The sequence below is a fragment of the Haliaeetus albicilla genome, chromosome 14, assembly GCF_947461875.1.
Source record: "Haliaeetus albicilla chromosome 14, bHalAlb1.1, whole genome shotgun sequence".
Lineage (NCBI taxonomy): Eukaryota > Metazoa > Chordata > Aves > Accipitriformes > Accipitridae > Haliaeetus > Haliaeetus albicilla.
In genome coordinates this window covers 32,700,529-32,717,996 of record NC_091496.1, presented here as the reverse complement: position 1 = coordinate 32,717,996, position 17,468 = coordinate 32,700,529, and the positions used below count along the sequence as shown (strand labels likewise).

Below are 17,468 nucleotides of genomic sequence, written 5' to 3'. Positions count from 1 at the left end.
TTCTTTCGTTCTCTATCATTCCTTCCTCATAAGGACAGCACTGCGCACAGTGGAGGACCTTTATCTATCCAGGTCCGTTCACTTCACGTGTGTCCGGTGCTTTGTATGAGTCCAGTTACTCTGCAAAGCCAACCCACCGTCTCCAAGGAGGTCTCACTGCTCCAGGAGGTGGTACTCATCTGTTGGACCATGCTGGAGATGCTGGAGAAGTTGGACCATGCTGGAGATGCTGGAGAAGTATGACTGCCACTCACAGTCCTCCCTCGGGACATCCCTCGGGCGTACCAGCCCCAGGCTGCCGAGTGCGTGCTCAGGACCCCAAGCAGCCAAGCGCAGGGAAGAGCAGGAGCACAGACGGCTTTCTCCTGATGGAGGATTCCCAACGCTTCTCCGGTCCCCAGCTCCGTGCTGCTGCATGCTGCCTTCCCTGGGGACCCTCTCCCAGCCCCTTCTTTGAGGCACCTCAAAGGTTGGCCATAAAACCCAGGCTCTGTCTTACGTCAGGAAGATTAAATCTGGGGACTCACTGTCTGCCCAGACCCAGGCTCCCTCTCCAAGCTAACCTTGAACGTGGAGTCGTTTAGATACGAGTTCTGCACCACAAAATGGTGTGTGTCCTTTGTCTGGAGCACATGCTCCCTTCCCAGCCTTATCTTTTTTTCTTCTCCTGGTTTGCATCGTGCTTTTAGCTTGCTAGACCAATGCACTTCATGCTCAATCTACAAAGGACAAATTATTCAACCAAACAGCACACAGAGGAGACAGCTTGTGACAATAGCGTCAAGTGTTGATACCGAGGGATTATTATTTTATAATAGAAGCTAGAACAAATTATTTTTTGTGAAAGAAAGTCTGCTTTCTCAAATGCATAAAGTTTATATAATAGTCAGAAATTGGCCAGTTCAGCAGATTTTATACACATAAATGTTATATGTAATATTTTATGTATAAATGTTCCAAGTTTACTCCAGTGTAAAGCTTTCCTTTAAAGATTAATTCTCACCCCATAATTCACTTTTATGATTTTCTTAGGGCTTTAAGTGTAAAAGCTCAATCTGGTTTTGTTTTATTCTTTAAAAAAAAAAAAAAAAGGCACAGAGCAAGTTAATTTTTACATTGAATCTGCCAAAGGCACATCGTCAGATCTGAAGTTAAACATGTCACTTTTGCAAACACATGCACACACACACGTGCACATCCAGATACACAACAGCTTTTTAAGGCTTAATGACAATAGAAATAGTTTCACGCGAGTGGAAGAAGGGAGGCCCCGACCGGAGCCGATGACTGCAGCAGGCTGTGCTCATTCTTGGGCTTCTCTCCAAGCCTCCCTCAGGCCCTCCTGTTTCACATCTCGTGTAAAGATGTTTCTCTCCCCCAGACAGTTTCTCACAAATCTGAAACTTAGGCTTTCTGCCAGACGCTGGATCTCAGGCTGAGTCCTTTGCCTGACCGCGACCCTCTCTGTGTCCTGTCCCTTCCCTTCAGTCTCGGAGAGATGCAACCAACAGCAACAGGCAGGTAGGTTCTTCGTTTGGTCGTCTTCTTCCTCTGCTGTCCTGTACTCAGAGAGGACAATGCTGACTCCTGCTCAGCCAAACCATGGGCACACGTTCTCAAGTGCTTTAATACGACCATGAAAGAGAGGACTTGAAGAGGCTAACCGACGAAATGACACGTGTTTGGCCTGGAATGTTATCAGACCACAACCCAAATTTTGAGCCCTTCCTGGATCCCCTGAAGCCAAGGACAAGGCTGCTACTTTAGGAGAGCGGTGAGAATGACTAGCAGGGGTGTCTGCTTCTTCAATCTCCTTCTTTCTTCGATAGCTGCCCAACTTTCAGACATACCACACAACCAACCCCTTTTTGCCCTCCAATATTCTATTTTAGACAGAAATTATGCCCAGTATTTTCTAGGATCTAAACTATACCTGCTCCCAGAATTGCAAAACCAAAGCCATACATGGTTTGCATTAGCAGAACTGACTCCGCTAGGATCTCGAGTCCTAATACATTTTCTCCCCACGTAGACTGCGCTGTACTTGGGAGCTGCAAGGATTCCTCTTGCATTCCACTTTATATTTAAAAATGTTTTAACTCACGTACATGCTGCAAAAGGGAAATGCTTTTACCATCAGGATGCCATATGAAAGTGTTTAAATCCCCTGCTCATCCACACAGGGGTTACAGCACAAATAATGGCAGCAGCTACTCCACTGCCACTACCTCCAGAGTCATCACCATCTTATTGCTATGACAATTTCATAGTGGCGATGTTCAATAAAGTAACACTTTGGGATCAGCCAGTAATGTGGTCCCAAGGTTCATTGCACAGCACAAATACAGAGCAGCTTATAGGATTCCTGCTGCTCTTGAGCAGCTTACAGCTTCTGGTGTGAATATTCCTCAGTTATTTTACCATTTTTCTTGACAACCACATTTATAGAGGGGGATCTAGTTGTGTAAAAGTCAGTTTTCTAGGAAAACAGATTTTTTGAGGCAAAGGAGAAATGCCCAACTCACCAGGGGCAGTCATTCAGACTGACTATCAGAAATAAGCATTGGTCTCATGGGATTGCAGAGGATTCCTCAAATCACTTAGACCCACGATTATCCACGCTGCTCATATGTTGGTTCACTTCTCAAGTGAAAAAAGTGGTGCTCCCTAAGCAAAAGCCAGGTGCGGTTCTGGGGATAGTTTACTTCAGGAACTGCTGCTTACTGGGAGAGGTTTGGTTCCCAGCAAGCCACGTAGTACATGCTCACATGTAAGCGTACAACTGATACCCTCAGTATCATCTTATAAAACCATCAGTCTGCAACATCGCCTTCATATTTCAGACACCTTACACTGAAAAATCTTAAGTAAAAATATGTATTTATGTATACGCACATGCACACACACATACACATGTCTTATGGTCACAGAGATGCCGCTGGTGCCTCTATGCACTTAGCAGCTCTGCTATGAACTGCCCCAAAAGAGTGAGGGAGATCGCTCTGTCTATACTGTTCAGGCCCTGTTTGGTACCACCCTGCGCTATTCTTGCTGTCCTGGAAGAGAGATCTTTCCTTGGAGCACTTCAGTTGCTTATTTAGTGCTTGCTGCGTATCTGCTAAATGAGGTGTGTGATCATGTAAAGAAAAACATACAAAGGGCACAGCAAAGGAAGTGAGCTGAGGTTGCACAAGCATCTTAATTTTGGTATTTCCTAGCTTATGAGTGACTTCAACGTAGATTTTGTATTTTATTGTGACAATTGTCATCCTCATTCTAAAGATACTTCTCAGCTACAGCTCGCAGAAAGTTTGATTTGAAGTGCTCCAAAATGGGAGCGCACCTTCCTTCCTTACATCTTTAATTGCTTCTGGATCCAAACCAGAATGACTGGATAGTTTAATGTGTCACCATAACAACAGCTGAGCACTTTGTTTAAGTATTTTTTCTCTACTTTTTTGTTCAAAGAACCAGTAGCTGAGTCATAGATTTCACACTTTTATTCTGAAACAGGCTTAATCAGACCAAGACAACCATTTTAGTCTGTTTGTCTTTGGTACACAAGAGACCACAGGCCAAACGTTTCCTTGGTCCCAAGGGGTAAGTCCATTGATGAAAATACTTTAAATGCATCATTATTATTGTGTGACCAGCAGAAATACGTGTGTCTGACAAAATGTTGGTAGCTTTTGATTTAGTTACCATTTTTTAAAGATTTCATTTCCATTCCTAGCAAATCTTGAATCAACATAAATAAATACATCTAAGCAATAGATTTCCTATATCCATACTTTCAGAGGGATTTCTTTTTCTGGTGAGCACACCCACATAGATTTTCAGATGAGCTTTAAAATCTTGGTTCCTTTACAAACAATTCCTTTATTGGAACCAAATACTGGAAAATGTTTGATAACAAAACCTTCACCTAAAAAGCTCATACTATTCGAAGTAATAGCCATGTTTCATCTCTGAAGGGTTTAAACCAAGCGGGATTCTTAGTTTTAGAAGTATTAAAATCATACTTAATATTTCTGATAACCAAGTCTTATTCATATAAAAAATATAAAATTAATCATGAACCTCCATCACAAATTCCCTATAGAACCTTCTTTGCATGACTCACATTTTGGGGTTGCAGACAGCGGACACTAAGACACACGTGGAGACCAAGCTTCTACTTGCATCTACAATTCAGGTACTGAACTATACAAATAATGTTGAAACACTGTGAAGAAAAATATCTCAAAGATACATGATGCAATATAATTTGGAAGAGGTTTCCAGCTTTGTCAGATACAAACATCAGGATTAATTTAATGAAGGAAGCAGTTCTGACATAGTCTATGAATGGCTGTACGCGTCAGAAGGCTGGGATGCAAGACAAAACATTGGCCAATATCAAACAAAAGCGAATGTATATCACACCCTTGTTTATCATGCCACTCTTTTTGAGTGGCTGCATAACATGAATAATTTTTAGTTTTCATGTTAGTGATGTCCCTGATGATATAAAAAGCCAGCACAACATCCTGAGCACTGGAATCTTAAAGTGTTGCTTATGCCTTTGAAAGCTTATTTACATTAGTCCAAATATCAGGTGTAGATATCAGCCAGTGAATTTCTTAAAGACGTTCTCTAGCATATTGTGAATGGATAAGATGCAGACCAGCTCAACACAAATCCTCCTTAGGTCTCTCTGCAGATGAGACCACAGCTGAACACCTGTAGAAAAGATTATGTACAGATGTCTTCAAAGATTCAAACAAAGAAGAGCATTAAGGAAAACAAGGTGCTGTGAATTCAGGAAAGTATATTTGGATCACTACAGTCGCCAGAGCACTGCAAAAGTCAGACTAATTTGTCATCTAGAAAGCCACAAAAGCGAGATCTGTCAAATAAATGGGAACCTCCACCAGCCCCTATCCAGTTTCATGGCTGGAAATAACATTTGATTAAGTGGCTGAGAAGATAAATTAATTAAAAAGTAATGAAATAACTTGTAAGAACGTAGCAGTGTTCTATCCTAAAAGTGACTATGTAGATCTAGAAATTATTTACACACCTAGGGATCATTCACTGCCATCTTTCAGGGGTAAGACACAAACTTTTAAACAGCACACAGCAACATATGTATTACAAGCATTTTCTCAGACAGACCAATTTGCTCAAAACTCTTGATTTTGAAAGAGCAACTGGATCTCTAGAATACGTTATGCTGATTTGAGGCTGGACCTAAACCTGCTTTCAGTCCCAGCATTACCTTGTGCCCACACGGCTCAGACATAAGTCCTTAGTTTGTGCCACTAACATTCCTTTTATCTCCGCACATTGATATGATTATCTATTGACTTATTGAGAAGAATGCTCACAAGTTATTATTCTGAAATATTTCTTGATTCAGTGGCAATTCAATTAAAAATATTTCATTTCATATATCGTTGTCTTGTTAAAGTAGTTGAAAATACAGGACAAGCTTGTCTGGCTGAGCCAGAGATTAAATCACGAGGAACATACTGAAGTATGCTCTTTAGAAAGGTTGGTGAGATTTCCATGGAGTTAATAGATTGTTATCTTTTCTAGAACTAAAAACAATGAACCAATGCAGCAGAAAAGTGATCCAATTTCAAGGAAGGGTGCTTCAGATATTCTTCTCTGATGATCTAACTACAAATTCCTGCTCTGCATCTGATTCCCTATTCATAAAATAGTTTCCCTTATCACACAGGATGTTATGAGGCTGTCCACACTGAACAACGTGACTTCAGTAGTACAATAACGGAGTCATCCAAACTCCTAAAATAAAATAAAATTAAATTAAATTAAAAAAAAAAAAGATGGAGTCAGTGAACTCCTATTTTTCCTCAGGAAATCCTTTTGAGGATATCATGCAAAGACTTTCCATGGGACACATCAGCATATCGCTCAAATGTGACTGTAGAAGACCCATCATATGGTCTCAGTTTTTACTGGTTTATTCTAGTAACTTCAACAGGACCAGGCTGAAATACCTGCACATGGTTGTCCATTCTGTCCAGCTGTTAGCAAGCTCCCTGTGATCTCTGTCCATCACAGCTCACGCTCTTCTCATCTGGGTGAGAGTCCTTATGAAGGATTCTTCCTAATTGGCAACATGGGGGGGAACCACCCTGTTTGGGGAGGAAAAACACTGCGGCTTGAGCTGTGCCGTGATGTTTGCCCTCAGAGTGCCAAGGGCCGCTACTCGATGCCCTCAGAGGCCATAGTCCATTTTAGTCACTGGAATAGCCATAAATCACAATCCCAGACCGAACACCTTCCATCGCTGCTGAAAGACAAATTCAGCATCTTGGGTTTTATTGTTGATGGTTTTGGTGATGTTAGTGTGCAGAGAGGCACGAGGCATAACAGGGAAATTTTTCCTACTATGCCCTATTCCCATAACCTTCTTCGCATTTTCTTTAAATCCCAGGCATTCATTTCTCTTCATTATGAAAAATGTATGCTTAATTTAAGGCCCAAAACTGAAATGCTGCTTACAGTAATGCTTTCTTGAGTCATTAACTTATGAACTCTTGGTGGGTTGCCCAGCACTCAGAGCAGCTTTTCTGTTATTTTCCAAGCTACATCAAAGTGTTCGTCTCAAGGGCCTGAGATTTTTTTTTTGTAATTTTCAGTGAGCAAAAGCCTCAAGAATTATTTTCTAATGTTAGTCATGTGTGCTATAACTGCGTTTCTCTCTTTATGCTAAGCTTAGCAGTTCCTCTACACATAAGACAGAGGGGAAACAGTACTCCAACACTAGGCACAAGTGATGAGCAGGTTATCTGACGTATTACTCCTTCTAGCAACCTTGGGAAGTCAAAAGAGGGCCTCGGCCATGCAGCGCGAGTCTATCCCCAAATCTGCTTCTGTTACAATGACTCGGGCTATTACACAAAGACCACGGCAGACTCCGGGTGAACTTCAAGGCACTGCAGCAAGTACGACATGAGCTTTTTCTTACAACAGCCCCTATCATTCTCACACACGGTAGGACCACATCCATGAAAAGTATGTATAAACCCAAAGTTTGCTCTCCAGCTGGCAGCATTCACACCTGAAGATGAATCATGAACACTATGGATTACTCAGGCGTGTGTGGCTTTTCCTATAAAGCCAATTTGTGCAACCATCCCTTTTCCCCTCGAACTACATGAAGACACAGCTGCACAGTAAACATATTGCTGATGGGATTTCAAAGGCTTAGAGCAGCATACCTTACAGACTACAACCTCTACTTCAGCACATATTGGACAATATTTGGGTGACTCGTATCCACACGTTTCCTGAAAGATGCAGGGGCAAAATTCACTCATTAACAGTCAGTGTCCTGTGAAGAGATTGATAAGCTTCCCCTGATGCCTGGAGAAGCATCTGCAGTGTCGCTCAGTCAGGGATGCAGGAGCACCAAAAAGCTTTTCTGCCGAGATGCGGGTGAAGCGGGACCACCGCGCTCACCGCAGAGCAACGCCGGTGTCCGGGCTCACGCTCAGCTCTCGCTCACACCCAGAGCTAGCAGCTGGCATTTATTTTGCCACTGCATTTTACCTCACCAGTTTCTGGAAAACTCGAGAGCAGGTTAGCAGATTTTAATTGTTTCTACTGTTTATCCTTGTCCTGGCTGGAAGCAAAGCTCTTTTTTGTTAACCTTTTAAGATGCATTGCGTGGCTCCTGGTACAGTGAAGACTTCAACCAGCAGCACATAATGATGCCAGCGGTTCTGAGCATTTATTGCCTCAGCAGGAGACTGCAAATCAAACACAGTGAACCAGCAGCTCTCCTTTCGGCAAACAAATGTCCTGCCTTCACTTCCCAAGGGATCAGAGCTTCTCGGCCTCTGGCCTCTGCTTCTTACAGAAGTAAACTACTTACATCTCTAAGCCCCAGAGATCTGTTTGACTAGAAGTGGTCCTTAAAAAGCAACGTGGGGCGGACCTAAGACCACAACGTGATTGCTTTATGTTGCTATATGAGATAAGGGAATCACAGTGACCCTCTAATGCAACTCTCGGCTTAAGGGCAGATTTGTGCTAGCAATAAGCACTATGGACATGGCTTTGCAAACACCATCAGGGCTTGCTCTCTAACGCATACCACAAAATGGATACAGGCATACACTGGAGAGGAGTCCAGAGAGAACAATTTTATCATTCGTTGCTTGTTTTTCTCCTGTGGAGCAAGGGAGTGTGGGGATGAATCAGTACGTGTGTGGCGTGGATGATGAGAAGACATCGGCTCCCACGGAGGAGGGCGAGACCCAGCCGGAGCGTGCAGCCCCGTTGCCGCTGCCCCGGAGACCCCCACCAGAAGATCCAGAGGTGGCATCCCGTGGGCTGCCCTCGTGTACCAGGGGATGTGCTGATGGCAGAGGGAGACGAGGTTAGCGGTTCCTGATTTTCCCCCGGGCTGAGCCTCCTGCGCAATGGTCCACGGGCAACGCAACACCGCACCGGTCCTCTCGGCGCTGACGTTACCCAGATTGGGTGAACTTTGAGTCTCGGGCTGAGCTTTGCAGCTTACAGTCAGCTCTTTTGGTATGTGCTGGGTGATTTTATGCTATGAGTAGTGTATTGTTATCAGCTATATATATCCCCTTTCACGCTGCAGCTTCAAAGAAACTTCTTATTTAAAAGTAATTCGTTCACTTGGGGCTACAGGCAACCTTAAGTGAACCCAAAGGCAGAGGCAGGTAACAAAGACAAGACCCAATCCTGAAGCACGTTAATGCTGAGTTTTGCTGGGAATTTTGTCTGAGCTGGGTTGAGAGGATCTGGCCACAACGAGTTTGTGGAAGCACAACTCTCTCAGAAAATGTAACCTATTGAACTCTTCCCAATTAGTAATCAGGTTCCTTTCATTCTTCTGAATTACAAGCACCAGTAAGAGAGGGAGGGAAAAAATCCACACCGATGCTTTACATCAATTAATTCCAACAGAACATCAGAGTTTATGTATTATTAAACCTGCTATATAATTATAGCAAAACCCCTTGCAGTGGTTTGTTGGATATCTTAAGTAATCATTTTTTTCCTTCATCACTCCTTCATTTCTTTCACAATTTTATCTGTCATTAAATAGTTCTTCTCTTTTTTTAAAGTCTCACAGTTCTTTAGTACTGATTAGACATCTTTCATCACTAACGTTGCTCTAACATCAGTAGCAATACAGGACCAGACCGTGGTCCCCTTGCTCAAAATAGCCAAAAGCTGTGTGAACCTCTGCTGACTTCACTGTAACCCCTTGTGTGAGCATCTGTTCACCAACAGAAGATGTTCGCTATCTGGCACGTGGTGTTTTGTTGGTCACTGGCACACTGGCACTTCTGATTTCAGACAGCTTTTGGAAAGATAGTGGCTTATTGCTTATTCTGTCATTGATTTAAGTCTTGACAGTCTTGTAAATAAGCACAGGTAAAAGAAAAATATTTCTATTATTAGCCCCATTCTATTGATGAGGAGAGGTGGGCAGAGGGATGATGTACCACTTCGAAGCCTTGCTGCATAGGTATTTTAGGAATAAGATGGAAAGTGACGGCAGCACTCAGTATTGTGGCTCAGGGGCCGTAAGGCAGATTGTCAGGAGACTACTGTCTGCAGCTCCTGGGTTCATGCCTTCTGAGGCCAGGATGAAATCCAGACCTAAGTTGTTCCTATCTATTATTTGTGTATTTATAGGGTGTCAGTCGCTGAAGTACTGAAAGGCCAGACTAGCCCGAGGCCACAGACTCAGCATCCAAACAGAGTTCAGATCTCAGGAATTCCTCTGTCCCATTCCCATGCTCCATCCCCTCCTCTGTGCCACATGGAAAAAAAAGAAGTTCAGGCCACCATTATCTCTAGGACTTTTTGATTTTAGATAATAGATACAAGTACGACATCGCTGCTGCCAGTAAGTATTTACCCAGTTTGTCCACATTTCTACAGGAATTTTATGACACAAAAGAGCAGTGCTACAATCATATAAATCAGGAGACTTATTTCAAGATTGCCATGATAAGCCAATTGCATTCCCCTTGCTTGGAGTGGACAAGAAGGAGTAAGAGAAACAGTGGTGACAGAAAATATATATTAACATTCAGCCACATCTCCCACTTGCTCAGCAAAGTGCTTGTTCATTGTCTTAATTCATTCTCATGCTCTTTTTTGTCCTGTTCGAGACAATAAAAAATGCAGCTTGGGAAAAGAGTGAGGCAATGGAAGAAGGGAACAGCTGGATATTTTTTGGTACTCTGTTGTTGCCCTAAGTGATTACCTTTTTCTAGTAATAAAAATCACGTTGTGAGCAGTGAAGGTGACCTTTTATACAAGTCTTGCTAACTACAGGGACTTGGGAACCTCCAATCGAAATCTGCTGAGGAATCTAGAAAAGTTAACTCCTTTATTCTCCTCTTGCCTAATCCACAATTAGAAACAAAGAGAACAGGACTCACCTAATGAAACATATCTGACTGTATCTGAGTTACTTCCCTTTACCATTAACAGAAAGAAATAGGCATCCCAGCTAATGATGGCCGGATGATTTTTACTCTAACGTTTCTTTCTCTCCAGTAGTTGCGTAGGGGGTTTGTTGGCTACCTTAAACATGGTTATCTATACTAAAGTCCTATGAGACAAATCCCAATTTGAGTCACCTTGGCTTAATCAGCTTTATCCTTATTGTTTCTGGATTATGAACAGTTTAACACAAGGCATGAAGTGTATAACCCTTTATTTTATTTGCTTGAAATAAATATCATAGCTTACCATTCCCCTGTTCTCTCTGAATGGCTCCACCCCAAGGGCCCAACTCAGTAGGTATCGCTCAGCCACAATTTCTCTTTATGAGCAAGAAATGAGGGCCAAAGACCTGAAGAGCTCACAAAGCTTCTCTGCTCTCCTGTCTTTTAACTTCTCTCCATATTCTTTTCTCTCACCTAAGCTCTCATCACCATCTACAGCTTTTAGCAGCTGGTGGCCATGATAAAACAGGTCAGCTGCTGAAATTCTTCAGATAACTTTTGACAGTCAATTTGGATCAACAGTCTACAGGAATAGTGCATTTCTGAAAGCCACACTCAGTTTATACCCCAGTGCAAATGGCTAATGTTCAAATATGTCAAACAGCTCAGGATTAACCGTACTGGAAAGTATGAATTTAATTTCCTCTGTTTAAGAATTAGAAGAGGAGCTTGTTTTTAAACCTCACAGTTGCAGAATAGTCATTTCATTTCTCTTGAGGCTTGTTTTCTGCGGTGGGGGGCGGGGGAGGTGCTACAACTTACGGCATTAATTCAACAACATGCTTAAGCACACACATAGTTTTAAGCAAGTAAGTAGCCCTAATGAAGTAAAGACATGAATATTGCACTGTACTTCAGTAGGCAAGACCTGAAAGTGTGAAAAATCATTTCTATTTTTTTGCCCCACGGAAAAAGCAGTAGAAAAACATTTATTTTTTTAAAACCTATTCATGCAGTGACTAATGGCTTGACTTTGGACTGTGGTATTGTCTTGATAAACTTTCTTTCCAAGGTACTCCTTAGTTTACTCCAGACGAGGAAGAAAGCGAGCAAGTGAGAAAGATTGACACAGGGTTGTGTTTGAGGCCAGATTACCCAGAGGCTGAAAGTGGTGGGCAGCCTTCCTCGGGACCCTGTTCCAGTGACATAGTATGTCTTTTCATTACAGAAAAACTGCTTTCAAAGGCATCATAGCAACTCCTGAAGGACGCTCTGACTTTCAAAATGGGACAGAGAGTTACTGTTTAACACTGAAATACTATTTATGAGATAAACATTACATTCAAATAGCAAGAAAACACATGAAACCATTGCAAAAGTTAATGTATTTTCTTTGCTGCAGCTTTGTCTTTCATGTTACTTTTCTTGCAGAAGGAGTTTCATACTGGAGCAAAGGTTCAAAAAGCACCAGTAACATAAATTGCAATTTACTTGCTCAGTAATACTGTGTATTCTCCACACTGTTCCATGACTGATTTCAATGTTTACTCCTGAATAATTGCTTTCTTTTTCACAACTCTTGGATTTTCTCATTGGTGCAGGAAGAAAGTAAAGACTCCTGTGTGCATGCGACATCAGTCTGCTGCCACAGCAATGCGTGTCATCTTACATGCAACCTTTTGGGCTAAATTCTGCTCTTAATTATACTAGATTCATGCTGTTGGCTTGCATACTTTTGCAGAAATTTAAGAGAGGAGAGAGATCTATTGCAAGACTGTTATGGGTACAGCTCTGCTCCCATGCTAATCTTACTTCACTGGTTTCAACCAAGTTGCTCCTGATTTATATTAGTTTACCAGAGATCAGGTTCAAGCATGAAAATTATCAGGAAGTAATAGACCTTTATTCAAAATAAAAATATTTTTCCTCATTAATCAGGAAGGCTATGGAAAAAGTAAAGAAGTGACTTTACATTTGCTGATATGTGGGAACATTTGCCCAAGTACTAAATCCCCCTTTAAAGAAAAATAACATGTGCTAAAGCTTTAAAAGGAGTCCAAACAGAGGATTAATTGAGGAGATTGATTTCAGTTCTCCCCACCCTAGTTTAATAGGCTTTTTCCCAACTGGGTTTTGGGGAGTTTGGTCTTTTAAACCACTTGTTCTTAACAGCAGTAAGGCAGAAATCTGGGAATTGATTTATCGTGAGGATTTTCCATTGTACTCAATGGACATTCTGTACTGCCTTTTTTTGCATACTTTCTAACTAATACGAATCTGCTAGAGTTTATACTTTGCATCTCCTAGTATCGTATATCTTACTCAGACATTAAACACAAAAGACCTGGAGCCTGTATTAAAAAAAAAAAAAGAACACTTCATGTCAATATTTTACTGCAACATATAGCTCTCATTTTCAGGTTGCTTGAGACCGTAAACTCGCTGATACACTACTGTGCTTTAGAACTGCCGCGTATTAGCTGAGGAACATAGAGTTAGATCGAACGTGAGAACTAAAAATCTTCCATAGCAAACGTAGCATTTGACCAAAGACCAAATCCTGCTTTGGTTTTGGGTCATAAAGGTGCAAGTCGCTCATCAATCAAGTTCTTTTTGAACTGATCTAATTCCAGGACATTAACTCTTAAGAGCCCCGGGAGCCCAAACGGAGAGGAAATTACTTCTTTTAACAGAGGATGCTCTTGTAACTGCAGCACCGTGACCCACCGACAAAGGCAGCTGTGTCCCACGCTGCAGGAGCGGGACCTGGGGGCAACGCTGCCCGGGGACCTGCACCTACTCGTCGTCATATCACAGGTGGGGGCGAGCAGTCGGAGGCAGCTTCTTCTCCACGTTGCTCTCGCCTCCCGCTATTTAGATGTCTGGCACGGATCAGTCTGATCCGGCTTTCCTGCGGCTCCGCTAGCAGGTTTCGGTCCCGCTCGGCATACGCCGGCGTAACTCGGACCAGAGTCAGACGCGCCAGCCCAAATCCTTGGCTGCGTTCGCGGACCACACACCGGGCAGGCTTAGCCTTACATCAGCTAGTAACAGCTAGAGCTGGTCAAAAACCAGAAGGGGGAATACTCCTGGTTTTTTAAGAGCGTCATTTTTAATTGTGAAAATGTTCTTCCAGGTTTATTTCAGTCACAGGAGATCGGAACAGCAGGCAGGGGATCAGCTCCCCAGAAGAGTCTCCCAGGCACACCCCTGTCTCTCTAGGAACAGATATGCCCACACTACGGCCAGAAACTGCTGACTCTGTGATGCAAAGCACATGATCTGGCCCCTATACTACAGTTTCTGTCAAAGCTGTACCTAGAATTTATGAAACTCTGGTGATTTCCCCCCCCCCCCGTTCTGTTTTAGATCAGGCTGAGAATTCATCTGAGCATTCAGAGATTTTTTAATATCGTCTTTTTCTGGCTAAACAGACATAATGTTTTATTGTTTTCCCACATTGCAGGCTTTCCAAAATATACGGCTTTTATAAGTATAAATGCAAGAACAGGGAGAGAAAATGGGTAATTATATGTCCTATCCTTTCTTATCAAAGCTGTGTGTTGGAAAAGAGGGAGAAATTGAGAAAAATTGAGAATGAAATTTATTGTAGACATTATTCCTCATCTCAGCTGAATATCTTCCAGCTAAGCTTCCTCTCCCAAACCTTGTGATTTCAAAGACTGTGTATGATACATCTTATGTGCGAGGACTTTAATTTTTTTTTTTCAATGCAAGAAAATAAAGTTTCCAGTCTAACTGAAATACCAGGGGGGAAAGTGTGTGCGGTGATATCTCCCAGAACGACAGCTGCATTATGATTGTACAGAGAATTTTAAAAGCCTGGCCTGCCTACAGAAACTGGCTGGGGAAAAAGAAAACAAAACCCCCTATTCCTACAGGAACCTGAAGGAAAGCACAATTAGTGGATGTTCTCGCTTACTCTCCAAAAGCTATAGCATGTGCTTCTTTCCCCAGGACATATATTAGTGATCTCAAAGGAGCGTTTCCCTGTCACATTACACCCTGGAGCTTTGAATCAATATTTGCCTACTCCTGTCAACCTCAAGCGCTTAAAAGTCATGACTCGTACCCCAGGCCAATATGTGATGAGCTCCCAAATCCTTAGATGCTTTTTTCTGGCTCTTTCATTTTTCATTAGAAAGTTTAGATCATATTCTTAGATCATATCTTCCCTTGCCAGATATCCATACGATATTTACAGTGGTGCCAGATGCAAAATACAAAGAATATGGAGAAGTAGATTTGGAAGTTCTTTACAAGACCTCCACTTGGGAGCCCCACCTGTGGTCAGCTCACGGTGGCTTCATCTGAGCGTTCCGTCTCCCTCAGTTTCACCTCAATTCGGCGACGTTCATCCCCACACTTACAACTTAACTTTGCAAGCAGCAAAGAGAGCGAAAGCAAGCACACCTTCTCCAGCTCTAGATGAGTTGAGCCGCCAGCCTCACATCTGTTTCTTGACCTAGCATCACCCCTGCTCCTTCTGCAGCATCGGAGGCTCCACGTCTGACGGGGTCAGTCCAGGGAGGGTTCGTCCCCCTCCCCTCCTCCTTGTCCTGAAGAGGGATGGAGGTTTTGGCAGATGCCTTCTTCTGAGACAGCAAGATGAGAAGAGCAGCGATGGGGCAGCAAGGCCCACAGCCCTTCTGAACTGCTGGGTCTTTTCCTGATCCCCTCTTCTTCTTCCCTCCTGTGGGGTTAAGATGGGGTTCTCCCTCTTCCACGTTCCGACAGAAAAGATCGCCAGCTCACGCACGAGAGGGAAGGAGTCCTGTGGGCTTCCCCCAGGGCTGGGTTCCCCATGACATGGCAGAGGCAGCGTGCAAGGACTCGACCTCTTACCCCACTGGGACCTCAGTGGCTGTTGGACACGCTCTTCCTACCAAGAAGTCTTAAAATAGGGCAAAACTCTTTCTTCCCACCTCTCCTGGGCAGCCCGTCAGGCTGGCAGTATTCAATCGCCCTAGCAGCAGATGTGTTGTGTCTAGAGCTGCTTTCCAGTGACTTCTTTTATCTCTTCAGCCAGGAATTCCCTGGCACTCCCTTTCATAAAATATCCACTTTATCACTGTTTCTCATTACTTTTAGTGACCAAGCTGTGCTTAAACCGGCAGCTATCAGTTACACTCACAGTTCCATACTCAAGTAGTAAAATCGGGTAATCACTCATTCACACGAGAGGCAAGCTTCAAGTTTGGCCTCGGTTTCTGAGACAGTTTATTGTAGTTCTTAGTATAAATATATACTATCCATTTAGAACCAGCTGCTGGAGTTACCCCAGCACCAGTGAGAAAATGAGGAAATCTAAATGAAAACAATGCATTTTTCACCCCTGCATTTAGGCATAGAGCATGGATCAAATTCCTTGAACGAAAACTGTACAGGATGACATAGGTGTTATGAGTTAAGACTAACCCAGAGGTTCCTATGAAAGATCGTGTACTCACATGGAAATTCAGTTTTGAGATGAATGTGCGCTTTGGGTTTGAACTTAACATTTTCACATTTTCCAATGGACCCAGCTCCTCTATGTCTATTTTGTGGTAATCTATTGGCTTTCTGATACTACAGCATTGCATAGGTAAGAAAGAGGAAGAATGGTTACCTGTTTATGAGTATAAATTCTACCTAGTCAATGTTATGAAGCACAATGAGTACTTCCACATGACAGTGTCTTTAAAACTAGGTCCAGCCTACTGAGTAAGGCTGAAGAGGGAATAGCTGGGGAAGAGAGTTGCTGCATCCCAAATTGCAATGGTGTGTCCTATACTTTAGTATCTGGGAAATCACGAAAAACATCCAGGCAGGGGAGGTCCCCATGAGGTTCAGAGCAAAGAATATAGAAGTCCCACATGAAATCAGGATGAAACACTCAGGAGAGTTAGGAAACCTAGCAATCTAGACACAGCTGCCTGGAAAATGGCAGGGAGAGAAAATGGAGGTTGTCTATGAAATAGGAGTAACAGTTAAGAACTTTGCTACTGCTGAGTGGAGCAGCAATAGGACAAGACAGGATGATGGCGAGAAGCTCAGTAGGCTCTGGTTACCCTTTTTAGCTTGGAGGTTATTCTTTATATATTTTCTTCAATCACTTGGTCCTAGGGACTGGATTAGCAGCCTTACATCTTTCATTATTACTGTACTTGTCAAAGAAATTGTACTTAAGTTATTTACATCTTTTTATGTCTGGAAGTCCTATTAGAGGACTTCTCTGTGACTTGGATCTTGCACGTGGTGCATGAAGACTCACATGCATCTCAGAGATTCAGGGGCAGAGCCACAGAGAGCAGACCTCTCCACCGCGTTGATGTGTAATTGGGAATCAGTCAAAGGAATTGAGTGAAGTGCAACACGTCCAACAATATCCCCCAATGGGATTGATTTTGATTATTGTTTCAAGATTGCTCTCAACGGTTTCATCTCCCCCTCCTTGAATATATTTACTGGCACACTTTCTTCTCACCCTCCACCACACCTTCTGCAAGTCTCCTGCATCAAAGGCGGCTCATTTTGCACACTGAGAGTAGCTCAGCATCTCAAAGGTACCTGTGCACAAGGTCAACTTTTTCCATTTGAATTGCAGGGGGGGCAGGTAAAGAAATCAAGGCCAGCAAATTTCTAGCAGTGAAGAGAGTAGCATAGTTTCTACTAGATTCTGTTTTCCAGGCAAAATTCTGCTTCCAGAGTAACACAGCCAATTCTCACTGATCTCAGCAGGAGTCATGGGTGAGTATCTGAGGGCAGAGTTTGTCCCCTTCATTTTTTTGTGAATCAAGGAGAGAGAAACCGGTTGTTCCAGGATTACCAAGTCCAAACTCATGCACCAAACACATCCGCTACTTTGTATACATTTTGTACATACTCACCTATTACCTTGCACTTGGTATTTCACTTTTGTTTGTGAAACAAAAACACAGGAGCACGTTTCTCTTCCATTTCTGTGGACAGTAAATCAGATTTCAGAAAACTCAAAATTTTTGCTCGTAG

General features: G+C 42.8%; 1 long non-coding RNA gene across 1 annotated transcript; it reads left to right on the top strand.

The window, feature by feature from the left end:
- Positions 1-1,316: 1,316 nt before the first annotated feature.
- Positions 1,317-13,220, top strand: LOC138688998 (uncharacterized). Its single transcript, XR_011327807.1, has 3 exons — positions 1,317-1,521; positions 3,514-3,600; positions 5,581-13,220. It is a non-coding gene; the product is annotated as an uncharacterized lncRNA (long non-coding RNA).
- Positions 13,221-17,468: the final 4,248 nt, after the last annotated feature.